Here is a 22,429-nt window from a genome sequence, read left to right on the forward strand (position 1 = left end):
TGGGTCAATCCTAAAGTCCGAGAGTATTTCTCGAAGTATCGTTCTGCTAACGAACTTCAGAGTTTTCTTTCCCGTTCTCAAATTTATTATTCTGATATTGAAAATGATATCATTTCATTTCGGCGTGTTGGTGATGTTGATAATGTGTGTCATGGCCGAGAAGATGATAGCTATGAATTTTTTTATTTTTATGCTTGCTTTTTCAGAGATCTTCATATTCGATTGCCTTTGAACAATTTTCAAATGGGCGTTCTTAATTTTCTTAATGTTGCTCCTACTCAGCTTCATCCTAATGGTTGGGCTGCGATGCAAGCATTCAGTATTTTGTGTAAATTATTGTCACTTTCTCCTAGTCCTTCTGCATTTCTATACTATTATAGTTCTCGGCCTGGTAAACGGCCAGGGTGGCTATCCCTTATTAGCAAGTCCAATGTGTGTTTTCTTAAGCCTTTTACGTCGTCGTATAAGGATTTTAAAGGAAGTTTTTTCAAAATTCTAATAGAGCCACTAGGAAGAGAATATTTCTTTAATGGAAATTCTCCAAAATTTCCTCTGTATTGGACGAAAGATCCTGTGAAGTTTAACTCAATATCCTTTCATTCGATGGGTGTGGCCGATCGTCATGTTATTGAAGTTTTTAGTCGTTTCTCGTATCAAGTTCCCACTCGTGCTTTGCTTCAGTTGTATACTTCATCACATCCCCGAGAAGATCTTACTGGTATGTGGTTATTCCGCATTTTCTTGCTTTTTAGGATAAGTTTTTTAACTTTGCTAAATTTTTTATTGATTTCCAGCTCTGATGACAAGTACTAATCCGAAAGCTCGATCTTACTTTTCGAAACTGCTTAACAAAGTGGGTGATGTTACTCCCCGACGCGAAAATGTGGTAAATCCTGTTGTGGAGGTAGAAAACGTGGAGCCAGTTGCTAATGTTGACGTGGTGGAACCGACAAGTAATGTTGATGTTGCTGGTCCTTCGAAGAAATCAAAGAAACGAGATAGGAGCAGCAAGAAGTCACACTCATCCTCTCGGCGCCATCGCCATAGTGGAAATGTTTCATGTGAACCTCTTCCCGAGACGATTTTTAGTGCTACGAATAAATATGCAAAATTCGTTCAAACATCTTTTAGTGAATCAACTTACAATATGCTGAAGAATATGGATGTTGCTTCATTAGCGGATTCTGTTATTGAATTATCAAGTAGAAATCTTTTGATTGGAAAGATGATGAAAGAGAAGAATGGAAACTGCGTGTCGTTGTCCGAATTTGAGAAGCTGAAGAATGATGTTGCTGAGTATAAGGATAGGATGAACTCTTTATCATTGGAGTTAGAGAAGGTGACGAAACAGAAAGAACAACAAGAAATCGAAAATGAAGGTCTTGGAAAAGAAATTTCTGATTTGAAGAATGAAAACCTGAAATGTATAACGGAGAATGCTCAATTGTGCAAGGAGAATCAACTTTTGACCGAGAAGGTATCGGCGCTATCTTCTGCTAATGAATCTGACAAGGACACCATCAAACTTATGGATGTGGAGATTAATCAGCTAAAGACCAATGTTTTTGAAGCCGAAAGTTTTATATTTGAACAACACAAACTTGGTTTTGAGAAGGCTCTTCAATAAGCAAAATACTTTTATAAAATTCCTATTGATGAAGGTAATTTTGATGTTAAGAAGGACTTTTATAATGGTGAGCTAGTTCCTGCTAATGAGATTCCAGATAATGATGCTGAAGATATTAATATTGAAAATTAGGTATAGGGTTTTAAGGTTTAGTTTGTCGGATACTTCTCGGTTACTTGTGAAGAAGTATAATTGTTTTGGAATGTTAAGCTTGTTGGATATTTGCATTCGTGATGTAATTCCTTTTTTTGGGAACTTTTGTTAATATGAATGTTTAAGCTTTTGTGGTTATCATCGTAATTTTATCCTATGTTATGTTCTGATAATTCTGTTATAATCGTTGAGGCTTGCTAGTTTTTGGGTTCTTTTGTTGAAAGCGTTAGAGATGCTAGAATTATTTGAGTTTACCTCTCGGTTTTAATGATTATTAATTTAAAGATGACATTTTGTTGGAGCATGAAGATATTGACTGTTATGACTTGGACCTTTCGGTTTTTTTTTTTATATATTAGTCAAAATTGTGAAGTATAAAATTATTAATCAAAAACCTTTAATTTATTAAGGTTGATTCATAATTGATATATTATTGACTGGAATATGCAACTGTCGGTTTAGTAATGTAAGTTGTACAAGTGACTTTCGATTTTTGGACATTCGTTTTAACTCTGATCTTTCCTTTTTTTTTAATAGGAATTTTCAAAAAACGAAAACTAATTCTGATCTTTCGGTTTTCATGTGATTTGAAGATTTTCAAGAATGGGAATTATATATGTTTGTTCGGGAGGGATTTCACCTGAAATGAAAGCATCCAAGCCCGAAAAAATTATGTAAATCGATTCTCGGGTGGGATTTCACCTGGAATGAAAGCATCCAAACCCAAGAAAACTATGTAAATCTATTCTCGGGTGGGATTTCACCTGAAGTGAAAGCATCCAAAGCCGAGAATTTATGTAGTTTTATTCTCGGGTGGGATTTCACCTGAAGTGAAAGCATCCAAGGCCGAGAGACGAAAGATGTGTATGTACATAAGGGAAGATAACAAAACGGATTGTTTCTTGAGAATTCCTCTTCATTATATGATAAGTAATTTACATCCATTCTAACTAAAATAAAATTTTAGATGACTTGCATTCCAGGTTCTCGGTATCATTTTCTCTTCCAAAGTTTCTAACCTATAAGCTCCATTTTGTAAGTTTTCTAGCACTCTGAAAGGTCCTTCCCAATTGGATGCCAATTTTCCATGTCGTGGATCCTTTCGAGCATCAGTTCGCATTCTCCACACCAGATCCCCTTCTTTAAAAGCCCTAAATCTGACTTTTGCATTAAATCTCTTCATTGCTCTTCGTTTGACTGCAGTCTCTTTTATTTTTGCTTTTTCTCTAAGTTCTTCAATAAGATCAAGATCGGTTCTCAAACACTCATTGTTGATATTCCAGTCTTCCATTTGTCTTCTTAATGTGGGTTCATTAACTTCTACTGGTAACATTGCGTCTGTTCCGTAAGTGAGATTGAACGGCGTTTCCCCAGTTGATGTTTGCGGTGTGCAACGATACGCCCATAAAATCTCCGGTAATTTCTCTGCCCATAATCCTTTAGCAGTCCCCAACCTCTTTTTTAATTGTCCAAGAATAACCTTGTTTGCGGCTTCAGCTTGTCCATTCGTTTGTGGATGTTCGACCGAAGTGGTTGTGGGCTTGATTCCCAAATCTGCATAAAATTCCATAAGTTTTTTGTCAATGAATTGTCGGCCATTGTCACTTACAATAGTATGTGGGATACCGAATCGACATATTATATTTTTCCATATAAACGTTTGGACTTGCTGTGCCGTTATCTTTGTCAATGCTTCTGCTTCTATCCATTTTGTAAAGTAGTCGACAGCTACTATCATGAATTTTGTTTGGCCTCGTCCAAGTGGGAATGGGCCAAGTATATCAATTCCCCATTTTGCAAATGGCCATGGAGATATGATTTCTTGCAACTCTTGCGCTGGGATATGATTTAAGCTCCCAAACTCTTGGCATTTTCTACATGTTTTGACATAAACTTCACAGTCCTCTCGGATTGTTGGCCAATAATAACCAGCTCGACAAACCTTTGTTGCCATTGTTCGAGCTCCACAATGCAGTCCACAAATTCCTTCATGAAGTTCTTTGACCACATATTCTGCTTGTTCTTTGGTCAAACATTTTAACAAGGGCACAGAGTATCCCCTTTTATATAGCTCATCACCGATTAAAATGAAATTGGCGACTTTCTTTGCTATTTTGACATCCGGCTGAACACCTTGCTCTTGGGTCTTTATGATTTCGATGTATGTGTTTATCCAGTCATCTTTGGCTGTTACAATATTGAAGCATTCGTCGAGACTAACTGTCGGATGACTGAGGGTTTGTTGTATGATGGAATTGTGTTGGACTTGTCTCTGTTGGCTTGCTAACTTAGACAATGAATCTGCTTTCATATTTAATTCTCTTGGAATGTATTTCATCTCGGCCTTGTTAAAACATTGCATAATATTTAAGACTTTATGATAATATTTCATTAACAAAGGGTCTTTTACCTGATACTCCCCGTGCACTTGTCCCACCGACAGCTGTGAATCTGTTTTGCAAAGGATATTTTCCACTCCCATGTCTCTGGCTAATAACAATCCTGCAACAAGAGCTTCATATTCGGCCTGATTGTTGGATGTTTTGAACTCGAATTTGAGCGCCATTTCGACTTGGAAGTTATCGGGTCCTTCAAGTACTATTCCTGCTCCGCTTCCTCTTTTGCTTGACGCGCCATCTACATACAAAGTCCACTGGTCCTGTTGTGCTGATGTTGGCATCTGAATGATAAAATCTGCAAGAGATTGGGCTTTGATTGGTCCTCTTGGTTCGTATTTGATTCCATATTCTGAAAGCTCCATTGACCATGTCACCATTCGACCTGCAAGCTCTGGTTTTTTTAAAATTTTAGATATTGGAAAATCTGTTCTCACTATTACCTGATGATTCTGAAAGTATGGTCGAAGGCGTCTTGCAGCATACACTAATGTTAGGGCAACTCTCTCAACTTTGGGATATCTGGTTTCGACATTTTGTAGGGTTCTACTCACAAAATATATCGGTTTCTGCTCTGGGTTTTCTTGGATTAAAGCGGCTCCTATTGCTGCATTTGAAGTAGCTAAGTAGACTATGATGGGTTGATTGGGTATAGGTTTTACTAAAACTGGAGGTTCAGCCACCATGCTCTTTATTTGAGATAAAGCTTGCTCACATTGTTCACTCCACACAAAATTTTCAGATTTTTTCAACAAGTTTATAATCGGTTTAGTTTTCTCAGCCAATATTGGCAGAAATCTTGATAGTGAATTCAACTTCCCTACTAGCCTTTGTACTTCTTTTAGATTTTTTGGTCTTCCCATCTGCATGATTGCCTCACATTTGTCAGGATTAGCTTCAATTCCTCTGTTTGTCAACATAAATCCCAAAAATTTTCCTCCTCTGACGCCGAAAACGCATTTTTCTGGATTAAGTCGAATATTGTATTTCCTTATTTGAGCAAACACTTCTTCAAGGTCTTCCAGGTGTTTCTGTATCTCATTTGATTTAACAACCATGTCATCAACATACACTTCTAGGTTCTTTCCAATCTGTTCTTTAAACACTTTATCCATCAATCTTTGGTATGTTGCCCCAGCATTCTTCAAGCCGAAAGGCATGACTTTATAACAATAATTTGCAACATCAGTGGTGAAAGCTGTTTTCGGGATATCAGGTGCATACATCTGTATTTGATTATACCCCGAATAAGCATCAAGGAAACTCATCATCTCTTGGCCAGATGCCCCATCAACTAGTCGGTCTATGTTAGGCAATGGATATGTGTCTTTCGGACAAGCTTTGTTCAAATCGGTGTAATCTGTACACATTCTCCATTGTCCACTTGGTTTTTTGACGAGTACCACATTAGACAACCACGTGGTATACTTAGCTTCTCGGATAAAACCGGCTTGTATTAACTTTTGAGTTTCTTCAATTGCTGCCTGTCGTCGTTCTTCTCCTAACTTTCTTCGTTTTTTTGATACTGGCTTTGCTTCCCGGCAAACAGATAATTTGTGACACATTACCTCTGGATCAATTCCAGGGATATTAGACGGGCGCCAGGCAAATAAATCCTTATTACTTCGCAACAGTGTGATAAGTTTGCTAAGCAATTCATCAGGCATACTTCCACTAACATAAGTGCATTGTCTGTCGTCCTGGCCTAACTGTACTGCTGTTGTTTCTTCTTTTGGTTCCAGTCTTTCCTCATTCAATCTGGGATCCAAGTCCACCATGGCTACTATTTTTTCAGCCTCTTTATCCACCTTCAAATTCATTTTTAAACCTGCTGCATAACATTCTCGAGCATCTCTTTGATTGACATAAACTGTAGCTATTTCTCCTTTTTCTGTTGGGAATTTCATAGCCAAATGTGGTGTTGACACGATTGCTCCTAACTTATTTAAGGAAGATCGTCCTAACAACACATTGTATGATGTGGATGCGTCCACTACCAGATATCGGATTTTATTTTTTCTAACTTTGCTACCTCTTCCGAATGTTGTCACCAAATCAACATATCCCTTTGTGTTAACTCTTTCGCCTGAAAAGCCAATGATTTGTTCTCGAAAAGGCACTATGTCTTCTTCTCTCAAATGTAACCTTTTGAACGTATCCCAAAACAAGATATCGACCGAACTCCCTTGATCAACCAGGGTCTTCATGACAGCATATTCGGCTATTTCAACCGTGATTACCATAGGATCATCATGATCTGGATCAATTTCTTGGAAGTCTTCGTCTGTGAAAAGCATTGGTGGTAAAGTTCTTCTTTTGAAAACATGATTAACAGACCTGATATTTCTCCAATGTTGCTTTCGTGCAGATGAGGATTCCTTCCCAGAAAAACCTCCTGAGATCGTATTTATAAACCCCCTAACCGGTCTTCCCAAACTTCGCTCTCTGCTTCGTCTTACTGATTGAGTGTTTTGATATATTCTATCTCTTCTTTCGTCTGGCCTTCCAACCCTTCTTTCGTCTCTTTTTTCCACTTGTTTTTCTCTCCTTTCCGACCTTTCAAACCTTCTTTCACCCAGCTCTCGCCCCCTCGTATCTCTCTCTGGACTTAACCATACTCTTGAATTTCCCCTTTGAACAAAACGTTTTAACTGTCCGGCATGAATCAACTCTTCTATTTTATCTTTCAACCCAATACATTCTTCTGTATGATGACCATGATTTTTATGATATTCACAATGTTTGGTGCGGTCTGCCCTTTCTGGTGTTCTCGCTTTTCTTGGTGATGGTATTATTTCGGCTGCCATGGCTTCCTGTAAAATTCTTGCTCTGTTCGTATTTAGAGGTGTGTATTGCTGGAACTTTCGAGCTCTGAATTCTTCTCGGGCTCTTCTTGCAACAGGCGGATGTTCTCTTTCTGTCACCCTCTTCTCGCCTCCATCGACCCTTACTTGGTTTCGAAACTCCCTTAATTCTTCCATTTGCATAAATTTTGATGCCCGTTGCCTTAGTTCATCCAGATTGATCGCAGGTTTCTTGCAAAGACTATCGGCAAATGGTCCCGGTTTTAATGCCGTTATCATATGATGCATGGTGACCTCTGGACTAAGATTTCGGATTCCCAAAGCAACCTTTCCAAAACGTTCCATGAACATTCTTAAAGACTCTCCTTTCTCTTGTCTTATGTTCACTAAGGCGATTGACGTTAAATGATGGGGGCGACTAGTCGCAAATTGAGCACCGAACTTTTCTATCAACGTATCAAAACAATCTATACTCAAAGGTGGGAGGCGTGTAAACCAGCTCAATGCTGCCCCTTTCAGAGTTGTAGGAAATACTCTGCACATAACAGTATCATTCCATGTATACGAGCTGATTTGAGTAGTATATATTGCAATATGCTCATCAGGATCCGTACTTCCATCATATTTGTCAATGGTTAAGTTCTTCCAATTGTCAGGCAACGGAGTATCGACTATAACATCATAAAACGGATGTTTTCTGGAAGATGTTCCTGCACAAACCCCAGAATTTTCAAGCCATCTTCTTCTGGTTTGAGAGTTTTCATTATACATCCTCTCGTTCACCTGTATCCCTGGTTGGACAGTTTCGAAAGATGAATTCAAAACCGTTTCCTCTTGTAACTTTCTCCTCATATGTGCGTTTTCGGCTCTTAACATACTCAATTCTTCTTCATTATTCTTTTTTAACATCTCGAATTCTTTTTGTAATTGGACCAACATTGCCATTGGCATGTTAACATTGTCTTCCCGATCTCCACCTTGTTCTCCTCCTTGACTCATCTTGTCTTTAACCCTTCTCAACTGACCCTCGGCCCCACGGTGGGCGCCAAAATGTTCTTACAACAAGGACCAAGAACACTTGAAACGGGTTAATCAAGACTAATCCTTCAATCTTTGGCTGAATACTGTCTTGGGCCGGGTACTTCTCTCCTTGATGGTGCTCTCGGCTGGTGCTCTCGGCTGGTGCTCTCGGCTTCTCCTCTCAGCTTCTCCTCTTGGCTTCTCCTCTCGGCTTCTCCTCACAACAGGTGGGGGGTACCTGCAAGTCGCTCCGATGCCAAAGTCAGAAAAGGTTTAATGTTCATCAGATAAAATCACTCTTACCTTTTTCTTGTGTTGACCTCCTATTTATAGGGTTTCGTTGATGGGCCTTCAACAGTATTTTTGGACTTTCTTCTCACACCTCTTTATTACTTTTACACCCCTTTGTGCAAGTTCTTTATTTAAATTGGTTATGATTTTTATTATTCTTTCAGGTTTCGGTTTAAACCTCTCGGTTTCAACCTTTTTCCCTTGTTTATTCAATGTTGTTCTCGGCCTAAACCTCTCGGTTTTAGCCTACCAGTACAAATACATTTAAAGTTATTAAAGCAAAAATAAATTGATATTTTAAAATATTTTTTATTTTGAAAGTTTTATAGAGTTTTTATAAAAAGGATATTTTTTATTTTGATTTAGATATTCTATCATCTATTTTTGACATCAACATGATAGTGTAGATATTATTTCTAGTGTAGATATTATTTCTATTTTTCCGTGACTCATTTCCTTTCTAATTAATTTTCTCAAACCTATTCATCAACTTGCTATTTTTCCTTCTAAGAAAAAGTTTGGAAAAACTAAAAAAAACACGAATTGATCAATAAATTATAAATAAAAGATGAGATTATTACATCATCTTGTCAAATCAAATAACATAATATGAAAATAAATAAAAAAATATTTTAAATATTTACTAAATCAAACTTTTAATAAAAATTGAATTAAAAAATCAAAATTTATAAAAAAATACTTAAAATTTAATTAAAGTGTATTTTATTTTAAGTGAAAAGAGATCAACCGACAAAAAAATCATACGAAATAGTTTATATAGATTTTTGTGTTTAATTTATTGTGCATTTTTTCACGTGACAATATATGTGGAACTAAAAGACAAGTGCATATCCATAAGTACGTCAAGGAGTGGTGGTAGCATGTGCTAGTATGGATAATGACATGCAGAAATGCCCCAAGTGTCAAACTCGTACAAATGTCCTTCATATATTTCTTTCACAATCATATTTAACACATAAATTAAAATATATGAATAATGTAAAAATATATTTTCTTATCATTCAATTATATGTAGTAAATTTATTGTCTAAAATAGTTTTATGGTAATAAATAAAGTTGGTAAATATAATATTTTTAACTAACATGTCATTAGTCCAAATCATACTAATCATAATTTCTTTAGTCTAAAGTTTCAAGTTTTAAATTTTCTGAACCAAAATAACATAATTGAGATGTAAAAATTCACCAAAATTAGTGAATTGGAATAGACATGATTTTTTATAAAAAAAAAGTTGACAAATGTTTGTTTAGATACATAGTTAGAATACTTTTTTTTTAAAAAATAACAAGTTAACTTTAAAATGGAAAGATTGAATGAAATATAGAATCTTTTTAAAATTTTATTTGAAAAATGAATGGAATAACTTTTCGTAAAGTTGTTTAGCGTGTTATCATGAAAATGAAGATTTTAATTAAAGAATAGCTTGGAAAAAAAAATTAAAAAGACAAATTAAGGAATATTAAAATGTAAACAAAATAGAAGAAAAATTTTCATATGAAAAATAGTTTGAAGAAAGACATATATTATATTAGGTTGTTTTTTATATCAGAGGTGTACCCTCTTAATAATAACAAATATAAATTTGCCAATTTTTTATGTATTTTATGCTAGTTGAAGTGCACTAGACCATCCAGTGGAAATTTTCAATACTAGATGGTCTAATAATTGTGTGTATGCGTGTGTTTGTGCATGTGTGTTACTATGCGAATATGAGTGTATGTCAATGTGTATGAATGTATGTGTGTGTGCGTGGACTAGTGCAAAAAGAACGTATTTCAACACTACATTTAAGATGTTTTTACGATCAGACGGTGTCATTCAAAATGTGATGACATTTTTTAAATTAACTTTCTCTAAGAGGACGACTATTTGGTATAACCGCCTTCTTAAAACAAAGCACTTTGTTTAAGAAGACAGCTACGAGGTAAAGTTGCTCTCTTATATGAAAGAGGGCGACTATTTGGTATAGTCGACTTCTTAAACAAAGCGCTTTGTTTTAATAAGGCGACTATACCAAATAGTCACCCTTCTTAGACTTTTTTCTTTACCCTAACTCAGAGCCTGTCATTACGCTTTCATACTTTCATTGCTCTAGCGCTTCGTTTTCTCTTCTACTCTGGTGCTTCTTCTTCGTTTTCCTTGAGCCCGCATTGTATTCTTCGTGTCATTGGTAAGTCTGTTTCGAGCTCTCTACTTCTTCTTCTACAACCTTGTGCCATTGGTTTCTCTTATTTGTTTCTTTTATGCCATTGCTCGAAGGTCACCGTTCCTAATTTTTCATTGCCTTCAATGTTGGTCTTTATATTTTCAATGTGCCTCATTTGCTCCATCGTCGTTGTCGCTACCATTGTCGTCGCCACTATTGTCGTTACCGTCCCACCGGTGCAAGAGGAAGTAGGCGACGGAGAAGAAAAGAGTCAATAAGATCGCGTTCGTGAGGTGCATCGGAGGCCTTAGGAGAGGACGTTGATGGTGTGGAAGTGGAATCCTTCTTGTCACGTTTGGGGTGGTGGATAGCTCTGTCGTGGGCGGTAGGCGGTGGTGGAGGTTCATTACGCGTGTGAAAGGGTTGTGCGAGAGCAACGAAGGAAGGAACAACGAGGTGTAAAAGGGCAGCTTTTGTTAAACCAAGTGGTGTTCAAGCTTTGAAGAATCCAAACCCTTTGAAGGATGTTGAAGCCTTGGTTGTGCGTGCTGTTGCTGTGCTGGTTTAGTATAGTTCTGGGGTAGTTTGAGTGTTGTAATCCACCCCTTGATCGAATCTAAAGCATAAGCATTCTCAATCTTTGTGAAAGTAAAATGTTTTTAAACTAAGTTAAAACAACCGATTGTTTTGTCGAAACAACCGATTGTTTATACTTAGATGTTTTAAGAAAAAATTGAAAATTGTTTTTCAAATGGTTGAACTGGTAGAACCAAAACAACCGATTGATTCGAGGAAACAACCGATTGTTTGTTTTGGGACCATAACAGAAAAATTGTTTATCTTTGACTGAGCTTTAAATGATTTAACTGCTTACGCTCCAGTCATTAAATGCTTTGACCAATCTTTTAATACAATCTAAGAGTTTGTTAAGATTTGATAACAAACTACATCTTTGAATATATTCAGAAAAACAGATTTGAGAATTAATCTTTGACAAGTTTTTTGCTAAGAGTTTTTGAGTTTTTCAAAGAGCTGAGATTGTTGAAAGTTTGTGGAATAGGATTCTGCTTGTATTGATTTAAGATTATCTTCTGTAACAAGTGTAATCCTTGTACTCTGTGAAACAATTCTTCGTTTATGTGTTTGCTGAGATTGGCTGTGTGTTCTTGAGGGGATCAAGATCAGCAATCTTAGTGTTGGTGTGTTGGCCAAGAAGAGTGTGTGTGTCTTGAGGTGTTCAAGGTCACTTTCTTGGTTGTGGTGTAAGTGATCAAGGTGTTATTGCTTAGTGGATTTCCTCAGGGTTTCTGAGAAGACTGGATGTAGCTCTGGATTTGGAGTGAACTAGTATAAACATCTGTGTGCAATCTCTCTATCCCTAACTCTTTAAATTCAGTTTTGTTTGTTGTTTGCTGGTATAAACAACCGATTGTTTTTGTGAAACAACCGATTGTTTTTCTGGTAGTGCTGTTTTTTATTGTTGTTTTTGGCAAACTGAATTTCTTATCAATTGTTTCTTAAGATAATTTCATTCTTGTTTTAAAAGTTTGCGAAAACCCCCTTTAAACAATTCACCCCCCTCTAGTTTAAAGCCATCCATCCTAACAGCTTTTACCATAGCCACCCTCTTTGTTTGAATGCGTACAACTTATAAGGGTAGCTTTTACCATAGCCACCCTCTTTGTCTGGATCTAAGAAGGCGGCTAAATAGTCGTCTTCTTCTTTGTTAGACATAAGACTACATGTACATCAAAGGCGGCTAGAAAGACGTCGTTTTGCAGTGAAAATAGTCGTTGTTTTTAAGCCTTTCTGCACTAGTGGTGGGTGTGCATGCGTGTCCAGTATGCATGTATGTGTGCATGTGTGTTCGTGTACAAGCATATGTGTGTACGTACCTATACGTGCACGTGTGTGTGCATGTGTGTGTGCCTGAATGCGTGTGTGTTGTGTGTATGTAGAATAGTAGGATTTTTTTTCTTCTTTCTTCGTAGTTTTGTACAAACTGTATAGGTGTAAATATTTCTTTACAATTTTAGGATTTTGTGGAAACTGATTCAGTTTCCTTTTAGGCTAGCTTTAGGACTTCAATTGGTCCATTTATGATACGTCCAAGACCTTGGAGTTAGGCCTCTACAACTTGAAGAAGAGCTTGAAGAGAGAGACGTGGAAGGAAGTTCCACATAATTAAGAATTTTATATCCCTTTGAATCCTTCCGCTGCAAGGATGGATAACAGAATTTCATCATTTGGCTTTAAGAGCTTGGATTCCCGCCCTTTAGCAAGTTCTTGAGTTTTTCTTTTTTTTCTTGTGTCAATTGTTTTGAGTTTTTTAGTTCTTTGTTTAGTTATATGTGTCATGTGATTTTTTTTATTTGATTCATTCCTTTTTTTTTTCCTATTTTCTTGAATCAATTCACTTGTGTTTAGGAATACTATAACATTTTTCCTTGAGTTTCTTTACCTAGTTTGGTTTGGTCATGTGTCTATGTTAGCTTATTACTAATTTTCTTAATCTTTAAATTTTTTTCGATCATTTACTTGCTTTCCATTACATTAGTAGTGGTCTTAAATTTTTTTCATATAAAAACATGAAAAATCATGAGCATCTAGTTTTATTTCTTCTTGTTTGAGTTTTTTAATTACTATTAGATGATGAAACCTTGACTGATAGAGCATCCATTAATCTAGCCCAACCTTAAAGATGACCAAAAGCATGACACAAGATCCAGGGCTAGGTCAGACTCAGTCCATAACCAGTGACTCAGAGCCTATTATGTCTTAGAGGATTATTAGGAGAGAAACACAAATTACTGGACTTGAGTACCCGTTATTTTCCCTACTTTTTTATTTCGATATAATATGAGTTAAATAGCATAAATTGGACTTTTTCCAAGCCCACATTTTAACCTAACTTCTAGAAGGACCTTCCCTTGTGCCATCCCCACATTTTTAACCTAGTTTTTAGAAGGCACTCTACATGTGCGACACATTCACGCCCCCTCCTTATGTGCTTCTCTTGCTCCATAAGGCACCTTAGGCTATAAATAGAGTGTCTTGACCTCTTGTAAAACACATTGAATTTTGAGTAAAGAAACTCTGCTTGAGTGAATTTCTGAGTGTTCTAAATTTCCTGAGTCTTATCTTGGAAGAGAATGCTACAAGCAACAACTCCCTTCCTCACTCATCTTGGTGCTTTCCTCCCCCAAGTGGCATGTTTGCTCCCCTCTACAACCACATTAGATTCCTTTCCTTTATCTCTTCATTTCTCTTCCATTATTTCGTCCATTTTCTTTCAATTTCTATGCTTAATTTTGTATGTCATTATTTCATTGATTGTGTATTTTTCTCTTTGCACTTTGAAGAGAACATTCACACTTACTTAACCACTTGGTTAAATTCGTGTCCAGTGGCAATCTTCACTGAGTTATCACCTTATCTTACAAATAAAAAATCCTAATCCAAGTGCAACCTATAAAAACATGTGTAATTGCAAATCAACTCATATCATTATATCATTATCAATTTTATAATATCATTTCTTACTTGTATTGTCTTATCAAAGAAAAAGAAACAAATCAAAGAAAAGGATTATAGTGCAAAATCTGAGACATATAAGTAGCAATAACGAAAGGAAAAGAAAGCAACTCTAGATAAAAATTGTGCTATTTGATACTAACCTTTTACATTTAGTTAGTATTGAGACTTGACTTGTTTTGTAAGCATATTTTTTATTTTTTAAAATTTAGTTTATTTCCAAATTTGATTTTTAATTTGTGTTGTATTTTGTTCTTGATTCAACTTATATTTTTACTTTGTTTTGTATTCAAATATCGAGTTATTTATTAGATTTTTATTTGTTGTGCTTATTTTTAATTTGCCTTAATTTTTGCTTCTCATTTGTTTTGATATTTTTTGAATTTGTCTTAAAAATCTCTTCTCTGGTGATCTCAAGTGACAGTAGAAGACTTAAAAGAGAGTAAAAACTTGTAAGAAATCACAAAAAGAGAGTTTCACTTTAGTTCTGCCAAAACTCCCAAGAAAATTCTTCAAAAAATTTATTGAAATGTTGTGCGAGGATTTTTCGCCTTTGTTTGCATATTTCCAACGGTAACATCAGTTTTAGATCATAAAAATGTTTGTTGTTTTTTATATTTTTCCAAGTTTGGCATTATTGGAGTAGTGGAAACATGAGTCGCTAAATTATGAAAATCAATCACAAAAACCCTACCAAAATTGGTTGCATTTGGTTGATATTTTTAGTCACAAATTTCTAATTTGTGGCAAGTTGTGTGTGTTATTTTTTGTGTAATTTTTTGTTCTATTTAAGGTGTCTTGAGAAATCTTTGGTATTCTCTTATCTTCCTCCTTGAATTGTGTAATCTTTAAAAGTGTTTTAAAATTGTGGAAGTATGTTAAGCGGCTCACAAGTACCAATTAGAGTTTCACATAAGATTCCACTAGTTTACATTCTTTTGGTTAGTTTTAATTTATTTATTTGTGTGTGTTCCATTAGTAGCCAATAGTGGCAAAATAAATTCTTATTTTTAAAAAATTTAGAGACCTTTTTTTTAGTCTAAATAAGGGTACATGCACACACACTTGAAATTTTTTGTAAAAAATTGTCACTTCATTTTTTGAAAGCCATTCAAACTTTGAAAAAATCTTTTGTTAAAAAGTGAGTGATCATTCTCATCAATACAGACATTCTAGTGTGCATGGAAGCAAATAGAGATCATAATGAAGAATTCAACCCTTGAGATGAAATTGGAAACTTGAGAGAAAATATTGAAAGAAAAATTGAATAAAAAATAGTTGAAGATATAAGGAATATGTTTGCTCAACTAATGCAACAAAGAGAAGAAACACCTAGGAGCAAAAATGGTGAGGGGTCCCATAAAAGAATAGAAAATCATTCAATTCCTTACTCTTCCCAAAGTGAAGAGGTATGTAGTAGTCATCATAGTGATGATTACTACCAACCACCCCCTAGGCATAATCACCATAAGCCTAGAAACCCTAATTATTCTAAGGAACCTAAGGTGACATTCCTTCCTTCTACGAAAAAAATAATGTTGAAGAATATTTATATTGGGAAATGAAGGTTGAAAACCTTTTTTCTTGCCACCAAATAAATGAAGAGAGAAAGGTGCCCTTAGCTACACTAAGCTTTCTGGGGCATGTTATGTATGTTGGGTATGAAGGCAGGACCAATTGGGTTGGGCTAAGTAGACACCATGTTTTAGTGAGTGGGCTTAATCATTATGTCCCTTTATTATATCTATTTATCTCTATTTAAAGAGATCATTGTACTTGTAATTGGGGTGCAACAGGATAAAATGAAAACCTAATAGTTGCCCGTGTGGGTGTAGGTTGCAGTTGGCGACCGAACCACGTTAAATCATGTGTTGTTTATTTTCTGCAGTTGATTTGTGATTGTGTGTGTTGCTTCCGCGTGCATTTTTCCCATCAAGTGGTATCAGAGCCTTGGTTCGTTTACACACCAAAGATCCGATCAGCAAAAATTAATCGACGAGACGTGAAAATTGTGGCTGTAGTAGCATCCCAAAGTTAGGGTTTCGCAGAGGCGGCAACAGTGTCCCAAAGCTAGGGTTTTGCAGAGGCGACAACAGCATCCCAAAGCTAAGGTTTCGTAGGGGTTGTAGCAGCGTCCCAAGGCTTAGGGTTTCACAGCGGTGCAAGGAGGAGGCTCCCAGATCTGCTTCACAACAGCGGTGACCAACAACGGTGGTGGTGCAGAGCGCCAATGCAGTGGGGATTAGGACCAGGTTTGTTGGTGAGTGATTTTGAGTGGTGCAATTTTTGTGGTCTTGATTTAAAAAAAAAAATTTGACAAGATCTGAAATTAGTTGTACTGAGTATCTCGACTAGTCGTTTGAGATGACAGAAGACGGGAAGTTTCGAATTAAAAATTCAATGGTACAAATTTCAGTTGGTGGAAAATGCAAATTGAAGATTTGCGAGTTCAGTTACTGAGCACATCAATATGATATTAGCCAGACTTACGTCAGTGGGCATTAAGTTCAATGATGAAGTTCAAGCTTTACTACTGCTATTGTCTTGGCTTGACAGTTGGTTCGGAATGGTTACAGCAGTTACCAGTTCAGCGGGATCTGATGGATTCACTTTTGAGAAGATTCGTGATCTCATTCTTGGCGAGGATGTTCGAAGAAGGAGTTATGGGTAATTATCTAGTGAATCGCTATATGTCATTAAAGGTAAGAAAAATATCAAAGATAGTGAGAGCAAGAACAAAAGAAGGAGTCAGTCAAAGACTCGGGATTGCTCAAGTGTAACATGTTGGAACTGCAAGGAGGTGGGGCATTTCAGAAATCAATGCCCAAATGATAAACGAGTCAACATTGCAGAAGACTTCGTGGACGATGACCTTTTAGTTTGTTGCGTGGATAGTAGTGTGGATTCATGGATCATGGATTCTGAAGCATTGCAGAATCTAGTTATTGGAGACGTTGGAAAGGTAAGACTAGCGGAAAACAGAACTCTTGATGATACGGGCATTGGTGACATAGTGTTGAAGACACCAGTTGGTTTATGGATTTTGAAGGATGTCAGAGTTGTTCCAAGCTTGAGGAAAAGTTTGATTTTTGTTAGGCAGTTGGACGAACAGGGACATGAAGTGAAGTTCGGAAATCAGCAGTTGAAGGTCGTCAAGAGAAATCTTGTCATGGCTTGCGGAAGAAAGAGAGGTTAGTTGTATATGGTCAGATTACCACGTCTAAGGGAGTGACCATCCCAGTTCAGAAGATAAACAAAGTCTGGTTCACAGAATCTCGTGGGCAGAAGAGGGTTGTTTTTACAAGAGAGATACCTAGAGCCACAGGTCAGATTCAGGATGAACGAGCATGGAAAGGTTCAGGTAGACCAGTCAGAGGTACTTGTGGCAGTCGGAGCACGGGTTGTGCTTCAGCTAAGGTTCCTAGACGACAGTGGGTTAGGAGAACCAGTATTCCAGCGGTTGAAACTTCTCCAGAAAATTTCTTGTTGAATATGGAGAGTGTTTGTTCTCAGGTTGTTCTAGGATCTGACAGTTCCTATAAGTCGGAGCCGGTAGGAACAGAGAATGGGTCAGTGAATGACGTGTTGAAACTCAGGGGATTTTTAACGAAGTCTTCAAAATGATTAAGAAGGCTGGTGGCAACTATATGTGGAACATTGAGTTCCGTCGACAGATTACAGAAGTACATGTACACAGTTGAAGCGCAGGTGAACATTGTTCCGTGACTTCAAGTGGGAGATTGTTGGGTATGAAGTCAAGACCAATTGGGTTGGGCTGACAAGACACCATGTACATAGTTGAAGCGCAGGTGAACATTGTTCCGTGACTTCAAGTGGGAGATTGTTGGGTATGAAGGCAGGACCAATTGGGTTGGGCTAAGTAGACACCATGTTTTAGTGAGTGGACTTAATCATTGTGTCCCTTTATTATCTCTATTTATCTCTATTTAAAGAGATCATTGTATGGGGTGCAACAGGATAAAATGAAAACCTAATAGTTGCCCGTGTGGATGTAGGTTGCAGTTGGCGACCGAACCACGTTAAATCATGTGTTGTTTATTTTCTGCAGTTGATTTGTGATTGTGTGTGTTGCTTCTGTGTACATTTTTCCCATCAATGTATTGGTGGACTTCCCTAATGAAGATAATAGAATACAAATGAGCCTTAAGTTAGATATTGGAATAAACTCAAATCTTCCTTAAAGAAAATAATATGCCCTCTTACTATGACGGATTTAATGGACAAGCTCCAAAAACTCCAACAAAAGAATATAGGTACAAATGAGTACATGCAACAAATAGAGTTATTGATGATGATGGTCCAAATTAGGGAAGAGCAACACATAACCATTGCGAGATTCCAAAGTGGCCTTAACCTAAAAATATGGATAATGTTGAACTCTTACCTTATAATAATTTTAATGACTTAGTTCAACTTTGTGTGAGGGTAGAACAAAAAATCAAGATAAGGTCTACCCATAGAAAGAAAGATACTACCCCTTTAAACCTAATAAGAACTTTAAGAGGGAGGGAGACCTCTCCATTTCCATATTTAGGCATGAGGAATCATAAGAAATGGATAAGGATAAAGAAAAGGAAAGATAAAGAGAAAAATGAAGTGAAAAAGAATGAGAAAAAAAAAAGAGTTTATTAACCAAGATGAGGCTCATTCTTCACTTATTGAAGAAGTTTCAAATTCTGAGAAGGAAGTTATTCCTCAAGAATAAGACTTATTATTGGTGAGAATACTTCTTGAAAGTTAATCTTCTGAGTTAGAATTGTGAAAAAAAAAGGAAATAACACAAGAATAGAGTATTGAATTGTGTTTTGAAAATTTCGCAAGTTTTCACTGATATCGTCTGTTTAGGTGTTGTCATTTAAGTATAAAATATTTGGGAAATATCTGTAAGATTAAATTTTAATTTTTCCTTCCTTTAGTTAAAAATTTGAATAATATGGAATGAAAAATATTAAGGAGAGAAAAGATACTTAGTATTTTTATACTGGTTTTTCTGATCTCACGAATTATGTCCAGTTCTTGACCAACCAGTCAAGTTCTACTAAGAAGTCTATTGTTGTGAAGTACAAACGATTACTCTTTGATCAAGCCACTCCTGACCTACACTGAGTATTCTTGACACTAGTCACTACTAGCTCAATATTGAGTATTCTTGACTAGCCACTCCAGTCTCAACACTAAGTATTCTTGACACTAGCTACTCCTTGATCAACATAGTTAGAAGGTTTGAGTGATCAACATATCACTAGGTTTTTCTCACTAGAGAGGATAATGTTTTTCAACTTATACAAGGTTTGTTCTCTCTAAACTAGTAGGCAAGAGTAAACATGAAAAATTATCTTAAAAGTGTTATGACATACACAAAAATTCAGCAAAGTTTCAGTACTTCAAAAGTATGGCTCACTTTCTTGTCTTTATTACTTTATAACATGTCTTCTTATAGGATTTAGAAAAATAGTTGTTTCATTTCCTTTTCTAAATGTTGAATAGCTTTGAACTTTCTTCATTTTCTTCTTTTTTTCTTCTATTAACATCTTATGAGCTCTTATGTTGAGAAGCATCAAATGCATGACATGGAGCATTAAATTCTCTTTTCTTCTTTACACAATCTTTCTGATAGTTGGTAGTACTTATCTTCTTCGGTAGCAGATCCTTTTACACCAAATATTGGTTAAAAGTGCACACCATGTAGGATAGACAATTGAGTCAGAGTTGAAATTACTCATGCAGAGAAGTTGGTGGTCATTTCAAATTTAGCTCAATCCCAAGGTATTTTTGAACGTTGTTGCTTGGAGCGAATCTTCCTGGTACAGATGTAGAAGACATTATCTATTTCTTCAAACTTAACCTTTGGAACAATCTTCATTCATATCAACTTGAATTCTTGGTTTGTACAAATTGTTTGAGTAATCTTCAATTAACTTATCAGATGAAGTGGATGACTCTATCATTTGTCAAACAAAGCATATGTATTTTTTATCTAATCAACGTCTTTTAGACGCATCTGCTTCATTTATTCCAAGCATCCGACTTGTTTTGTTTAAGCATATAATCAAAATATTTAGGTTGTTTTATTTTTGCTATAACAAGAAAAGATACAAAGTTGGTCGTCTTGTTTTCATGATGTTATCAACAAATTTCCTTTCCTTGACAAATCCATTTAAATGTTGTTCTTAAAAGGCATTCAAAATCAACATACCCCCAATTGTAATTTGAACATGGTTAAGTCCTTTTAGGAACAAGAATCCATGTAATCACAAAAGCAAGAAGGCATTCATCCTTCTTCATACCTCTTGTCTTGAAGCAAAAGATGTTGGTGATGGTTTCAATATTTAAATGTACTCTAAACAGATAGGCAATAATCATTTGTTTAGGTTTTCATTTTTAGAAATTGTCTTTCCATCTCCTTTTATCTCTTTTTCTCTCATTTTTTAAAGTGTCTCTTCCTATTCTTCTCTCATTTATGCTTTTTGTTAATCATCCATGGAGAACTAAATTTTTAGGATCATTTCACATAATCAAGATTAAGAAATCTAAATTGAGTTTTGCATCGATTGTTTAACGCTTTGAGATTTTTTGTTCTTCTCTCTAGTTTTGGATTTTCACTTTGTGATTGTAACTTTCATTCTAATTTTAGAAATCAAATTATGAATCAATTGAATGTTGATTACATAATTAGATACAAATTAGATTGAATGATATTTTTTATTTGATTCATATTACTAATTTACTTGATTAATTGAATTGGTTAGTTGTTCAAACTTGGATATGAATGTTTAGAGAACTATGATAAGAGAAATTCTTTGGTTCTTGAATTTGTGGATTAACCTTTTATCTTCTACCATTTTTTTCTTTACCAATATGTTTCCTTTTATTGGTTGCATTTTTAATTTGTTTTGACTAATGTTTTGCTTCAAAACTCCCCAAATTAATTTGTACATGATAATTCTTAAAAATTAAATGCAATCAGTATGTGTCCTCTGAGAATCAACCTAGGTTGTGTTATATATTGAAAATTTTAGAGAAAATCTAGAATATTTGATTTTAGAAATTACATTGAAAATTAATGTGATTATTGAGTTTTCTTGTGATACTCATAAGGTTAAATCATAGTTATGTTATTTAGGATATGTTGTTGAGTTTGTTTCACATGATAATTCATTGATCAAGCTTTTGTATCCAAAATTTCTTATGAAAATGGGTATGAATTGTTTGCTTAGTTGATATAGAATCGAGTCTATCTTTGTTGTTTTGAGTCTCTGTTCTCTTTTCTTCTAAGTATTTAGAGTTTTAAAATAGTTAAAGTCTCTTTCTTCTGGAAGTATATTGTTTAAACATTGGATAGAATGTCAAGGGATATAACTTGTGGCTCAAGTATTATTTTTAACGCATGAGTATGGTAGAGGCAAAGTACATGTATTTTAGAAGTGCATGATGTGTGTCTTGGATGCTCAAGACCTAGCTAAAGGCTAAAGCGTCTAATGGCGATGGAGGTGAATCAAGAACTTGTGTGTATTTACATCACTCCATGTATAAGAAATATATACAAGTGTATAGATACTTTCTCTCCAAATGTAATTCACTAATAATGGGATTCTATCATTAATTGTGTACAATTGTGTATAATTGCATATAATTGCGTATAATGATTGCATATAATTTGATAATTATTATTTCCTTAATATGTAGTAATAAATTTTTTTTAAGTGGGTGACCAAATAAAGATTGGTATTCAATATGTCTTTCATATCATTCAAAAAAAAAATTGTTTATAAATATATTTAGTATTAAGTAAATTATAACAATCATTGAGTAAATTTATATTACTTTAAGTTTAGAATATAATTTACTTTTGAAGTTTAGAATATAATTTATTTTGAAGTAGTCTTCGTAAATCTACATATAACCATCATTCATACTTTCTTGAGTTTTAAAAACCACAAAAAGAAAGAAACTAATGTAATGTATTCATGCACATTAATAATATAAATCTTAATAAAAGATTGAAAAAATATATATATATTTTGTTTTGTCTTACATTAATATCTTAATAAAAGATTGAAAATATATATATATATATATATATATATATTTTGTTTTGAGTTACATGAAGGTTATCATGAAAATAATAACTTGATAAAAACTTTTGTTAAAATTTGAGAAACACCTCTTAACAATGCAACGAATGAACATGACTAAAAACATCTCATTGAAGATAAATTTTAGTATTAAGTATAGTTTGTTTCCTATACTATAAAAATTTAAATTATTTATAAAAATAAATTACCATATATATATATATATATATATATATATATATATTCCATGAGGAATTGTTAAAGAATAATTTATTTTTATGGATTATATTGTTTACTTTCTATTCAAATAAAATTCTACATTCTTTTCCTTTTTTTTTCT

The sequence above is a fragment of the Phaseolus vulgaris genome, chromosome 6 (genome assembly GCF_000499845.2).
Source record: "Phaseolus vulgaris cultivar G19833 chromosome 6, P. vulgaris v2.0, whole genome shotgun sequence".
NCBI classification, from domain to species: Eukaryota; Viridiplantae; Streptophyta; class Magnoliopsida; order Fabales; family Fabaceae; genus Phaseolus; species Phaseolus vulgaris.